Source organism: Camelus dromedarius, chromosome 3, assembly GCF_036321535.1.
Source record: "Camelus dromedarius isolate mCamDro1 chromosome 3, mCamDro1.pat, whole genome shotgun sequence".
In the NCBI taxonomy this organism is placed as follows: domain Eukaryota; kingdom Metazoa; phylum Chordata; class Mammalia; order Artiodactyla; family Camelidae; genus Camelus; species Camelus dromedarius.
In genome coordinates this window covers 65,781,254-65,787,253 of record NC_087438.1, presented here as the reverse complement: position 1 = coordinate 65,787,253, position 6,000 = coordinate 65,781,254, and positions in this window count along the sequence as shown.

The window sequence follows — 6,000 nt, the reverse complement described above, 5'->3', positions numbered from 1 at the left end:
TGTGAACTAAATCATTTCACAGTATATACATATCTCAAATTATTATGTTGTGCACCTAAAACTAATACAATATGTCAGTTATATCTCAATTTAAAAAAGAGGGAAAGAGCACCTAATTCCATTGCTCCATATTTGCAACCATGACTGAGAAAACTGAGATGCTGAGTTGGCATCATTAAGGGCCTTAGGGAAGGGAAAGCTTTACAGGTTTGTCACTTGTAGCTAAGTCAGAACTGTTATCTATAAAATTTTATGCCACTGTATGTGGCAGACTTAAATTTTATATGATTTACAAATTTTATATGATTAAAGATTCTGAAGTGGATCCATTTTCATTGTAGAATAGAAAGAAAGAATGAAATAAAGCAATTGGCATGTCCTCCAGTATCAGGGATGACCTCACTCCCTGGGGAGTGAGGAAGAGTGTAATTTGGGGCTGATGGACTGAAAGGCGATGGCCCGAGTAATTTAGCATTGAGGTGTCAGGCACCGCACCTTGTTGGGGTGAGTCAATCACATAGCCCCTATATATATAAATCTTAAAAGTTTTGAGACAGTGCAGATCAGGGAGTTTTCACTATTGGAAAGATTAGGGGTTCTTAGGGAATGCTTAAAGCAGCATTTACTCATTTATTCATTCTACTTTTTCTTTCATCCAGTGATTATTTATTGAGCAACTATTATATGTAGGGTGCTGTGTTAGGTCCTGGTAACATAGTCTCCAATCTTGCTGAGTTCTCATTTTAATAGAGGAAATAGGAAATAAGCAAATTATTACACAATTAAGCATTTAATTACAAATGTACACAGTGCTATGAAAGAGAAGGACGTATTTTATGAGACATCTGATCTACACACCTGAACCACTGTTTCCCAAAACTGGGGAGAAAGAAAGCCTGGATGAAAGTGTGCTTCCCTAGTTGTAATCCTTGGACTACTGGCATCAGCATCTCCCTGAAGTCGTAACAACTCACTTAACAATCCAGACGTTTGTAGACATTCACAGCTAACAGTGGTCCTCAAGTGTTTTGCCACTGTGTCTTACAATTTTAGAAAACTATGTACCCTCCCAACACTTAAGAATTTTAAGTCTACATCTAAATTTTAAATATTTGAAATACTTACTTTCAATAGTTGAAAATGATGTAATTTCTGGTATGATATAAATATTGATATTGACAATTATATTAACATTTTAAAATATGTCCAGTAGAATGTGAATGTCACAAGGATTTGATACTGATTGTATCTGTAATAAAAAGATGAACATGTTCTTTTTTAAGACCTATTGGTCAAAATTCCTCCTTCTTCCCACTTTACTTCTTCCTCAGAATTTAACCTAATATTTTTTGTGATTGACAGTCTTCACCCAATCATGATTTTCTGAAACAAAAAATACATGTAAATGGAAATTTTAATTTCAAGTAACCACAAGTCTTAATATTTTCAAAATCTCTGATTTGCACCATCAAAACAATTACTAGTACACGGTTGATCAAAACAACATAAATATTGACAATTTTTTGACAGTTGACAAAGCAAACATTGAGAATTATTTAACATTACGGATCTATTAAGGAGATGAATGAGTCTTAACTTTTCAGTCAGTGCATCTGTGTGTGTGACTTGCTAGAATGAGTCAAGATTAAGCATGAATTTTATCCCTACTTTAAGTAGTGTTTTATGTAAGTGCTGAGGAATTTTGTTCATGTAAATTACTTAAGAATGTATTGAGTTTTGTTCTGGTCATGTCACTCAATTTGTTGAACTTGCCAAGTGCATGTCAAAAATCACACAGTGATCTGTCATTGAGAACTGTTTTTAATTATCTGTTAGTTAGGTATTCCTTTAATTTTGTTGAAAGCAAAGATTTTGAAGTCATTCAGAAATGAAAAAAGATTTGTTACCCAGTCATTAGAGGCATTCATTTTCTCAATAGCAACAAAAAATTTCATATTTCTCTTTATTTGCATCATGGAGGTTTTCTCAGTCTAGGAATTGCATCATAGTAAGATTAGCCATGGACAAAGTTGGCCTTTCTTTGTAAAGTAAAGCAAAGGTGGAAAGGAAACCCTGTATGACTCTAAACCACAGGAGGTTCTCAGATTATGTTCAGACAGAGTATGTATGAAGTTGAGATTCTGAAAACTGATCCCCTGAGAGCTACCTGTCTGCGTGGGTATCCCTTGGTTAGTCCTTGTGTTCCCACAGGGCTGATTACTCCTTTTGAAGACCCTGGCCTAGCTAATGAGCTTTGTGGTAATTAACAAGGAGGATGAGCCTTTCCTGGTAAGCCCTGGTACCTCTGGCTTTGGAGAATTTGTTTCTACAACTGAATTTAGCTGTCACAGTGCAGTTTAAAACATGGTTATATAAGAAAAGAGCACACTATGAAGTTAGCCTTTAAAATCACATACACAGAGATACCAAATAATAAAATAATTAGCAATAAAAATTTTTTAGAAAACATACGGTGTTTTTTTTTTTTAACATGACTTTATACAAATAAAGTGGAACAGGCATATTCCATTTTATTGTTATTGTTAAAAGATGTGCAGTAAGGAGATTCAACCACAGGATTGGTATTTGAGACCAGCATTTGAGCTTCTATCTGGCTTTCATTTGTGTTTTTCAAGATCCCTGTAGTGATTCATACCATTTAATGGGGGGAGGTGTCCTGTCCTCAGTGCTCTCACGGAACTTGATAGGTCCCTGAGTACCCTGTCATGTGGCAGGAATCACTCAATAAGCCCCATAGCAATTCCAAAGCAGCTTTTGTCATAACCTACTTGGCAACTCCAGTTACCCTTGAGCCTTCAGAGATAGTTAACAGAATGATTTTGCCTTTCTCAAGCCACAGACAGTGTCATAGTGTTAACTTTTTCACTGCTATCAAAGCAAACTTGACAACCTATGAACTCCTATACAGCCCCACAGCATTCCTTACGATCTGAAAGTGTTCAACATACAGCAGTGACTAAAAGCCCTTATTCTAGTGGTCCCATATTAGTTGTGTGTGTAACAATCATGAAGAGTACTTCTTTAAAATATGAATTTAAAAGTCCTGGGGAGGGGGAGGAATGAATTTGGAGTTTGGGATTAATAGATAACACTGTTATATATCAAACAGATGAACAACAAGGGCCTACTGTATAGCACAGGGAACTTTATTCAATATCTTATATTAACCTGTAATGAAAAAAGAATATGAGAAAGAATATATATATCTATAACTGAATCACTTTCCTGTACACCTGAAACTGACACAACGTTGTAAATGAACTTCAATAAAAATAAAGTCCCTGAATCAGATTTTGATGGAGAAGATCTGCATATTACTAGGTAATTATTCTCAAAACAAAAAATTAGATAGAAATGAATCTTCATTAGATGTCTTATACAGCATGGATTAAACACAGTGCAGCAATGATTTAATAATAACAGCGAAAAATTATTCCTTCACACAGCATCAAATACTTCCAATGGTCACATCCCCAGGTCTGTTCTTAATGTTCTTCACAGAAGACTATCAGCAGATTGCAGCTACCACTGATTTTGATTTATTTTATTTTGATTATGTTCCTATATCTTTCTTTATTCTTCTAGTTCATTTTGCTGTGAAAAATTCTGTCTCAGTGGAAGTTTATATTCATCAAACTTAGGATCCTCTTGCTGTACCACAATTTAGTAACTAATTGAACGTTCCTCAGACTGGACATGGTCTGATCACTGTGTTGAAAGAAAGAATCAACATTAACGAGGTGCCAGCTATGCATAGCACTCCGTATGGTTGGGGTTAATATTTCCATTTTACAGATGACAAAACCCAGGTTAGGAAGCTTAATGAACTCTCCCAGATAGAAAGTGGCAGCATTGGAATAGGAACCCAGTTTGTTAACTGCAAACCCTTGAGTTAAGCATGTTTGTCAGAGTACACACACATCTTGGCGGAAGAAAATTAATTTACTGAAGGAGATTTTTGTGACAGAGTGAAGTAATCAAAACATTTTTCTTTAATGAAATCCCACTGTGTAGTTGGGTTACTGAGTACCAAAAATCCAATGATACTAACAATTTAAGGCAACTCTTTATTCATTCTGTGAAACTGTATCTAAGATTTTAAGTTTCAGTTTTTTATATCGAATTACTTGGCGCTACCCCATTACTAACTTCAAACCATATGAATTTTGCTACAAGCAGCCATGAATTACGACTGTTACATTATGTTGGGAGTGTTCTATTTTATTTATAAATACAAAGATAAAGATGTATGGACACAAAAAACAGAAGACATGTGGAGGATTGAACCTAGAAAAAAGAAAATCTTGTCAAAGAATTCATATGCTATTTTCATATGCAAGGTTGAGGTCCAGAGCCATGTCACCCAATTCTGCTTATTTTAATGTCTCCTCAGTTCCTAAAGTAGTGATCTGTATGTTATGCTCTCAAGTGAACCAACATTTGGATTGACTTTATAATGGAGAACACATATGTTCTTCAAAAATTGTCTCTTTTTATCTTACCATTGTCACCAGCACCAACAAAAATAGCCACATACACAGACCCTTTTGATCTGAGTAAACAAATCTGTATTTCCAAAATAATTTATTGAGGAAATTTTATGTGATTGAAGCACACAGAAATGAAAATCGTATTCTCCTGAAGCATAGCACCCTGTTTGCTGGAGAAGCATAATGGGGCATAGAGATTTCAGTTGGACAAAAGCAGTCCTAAAAATGTCACCTTTGGTAGATTGAATAATACAATCAATAATTTTAGCTTCTGTCTAAATACTTAACTGGTCCAAAAGAAAGCTTGCCAGCCCAAAGGGATCATGAATGTAACTCAGGCACTGTATGAGAGTATTTATATCAAGAAACCTAAAACATAAGATATTCTCCCTTTGTATATACAAAATTATCTGCTATTTATAGCATTTTCAGAGACTAAGTGTACTTAACAATCTTATCCATTTTATAAATATGATATAAATACTTTTCATGTATAGAAACTACAAAATGATACAGCTGGAAAGGACCTGAAAATAATTTCCCCAGATTCTTTAATTTTATGTATTTCTCATTTAAGGAGACTTTAGAGATATTTGTGAAACAATCTGAACACAGAATCCTCCTATATTTTTACATTTTTTTCGCAGTCTTTTGCAGTTGTTATACGCACATCCAGTTCTACTCAACTTTATCAACACCTTCCAAAATATTCAACTTCATAGATGAAGCAACTTTCTTTTTCCACCTATTGGTTTCATAACATTTTATTAACTTAAAAGTTATTACATTAAGAACACACAGGTTTGAAACAAACACACCTAAATCCTGGCCAGCATTCATCTCAGTTGAGGAGACAAGAGTTCTCAGGTATACCAGTTGCCAGGTTTGCTGTAATAGCAGTCAGCATGTTTTTCAGAGGGAACAGAGAGCCATGGTTAACCTAATGAATTGGTTTTTATACCCAACTGTTGTGAAATTGGTATGTTAGGAGGGATTCTTGTTTAAGCGAACTCACCCTCCACATTCCTGCACTCACTTCGTGGAGCCGTCTCTTTCCCATCTCTTGGGTAAAATCACAGGCAGGCTCCATAGTTTCCTCTGATTATTCTCAGATAATAGTTTTAATTACCTTTATCTCCAAATATTCTCACTGCAGTAGTCAAGAAGGACAGTTTAATTAAAAAGAAAGAAAAAAGATACCGAGAACCTCATTTGAAGTTTAAGCTGTCCTCAACCTCACCTTGCTCCGGCTTCAGGAGAGAAGTCTGCGATGGGGAAGGACGTGGGCATGGATTAGCTGCTTCTCTATTTCTCTATGTTTCTCTTCTACCCCTGCTAAGCCTAGATTATGGAGGAAGCAATAACAGCATTTCCCTGGCAAGACAAATACTGTTCCAAGGACTATTGGGAGAGAAAAGGACTCGTGAGACCATATCTGATGTAATGTAAGAGATGCTCTAAGTTCCCACTTTGGGATGGGACCCCAGGG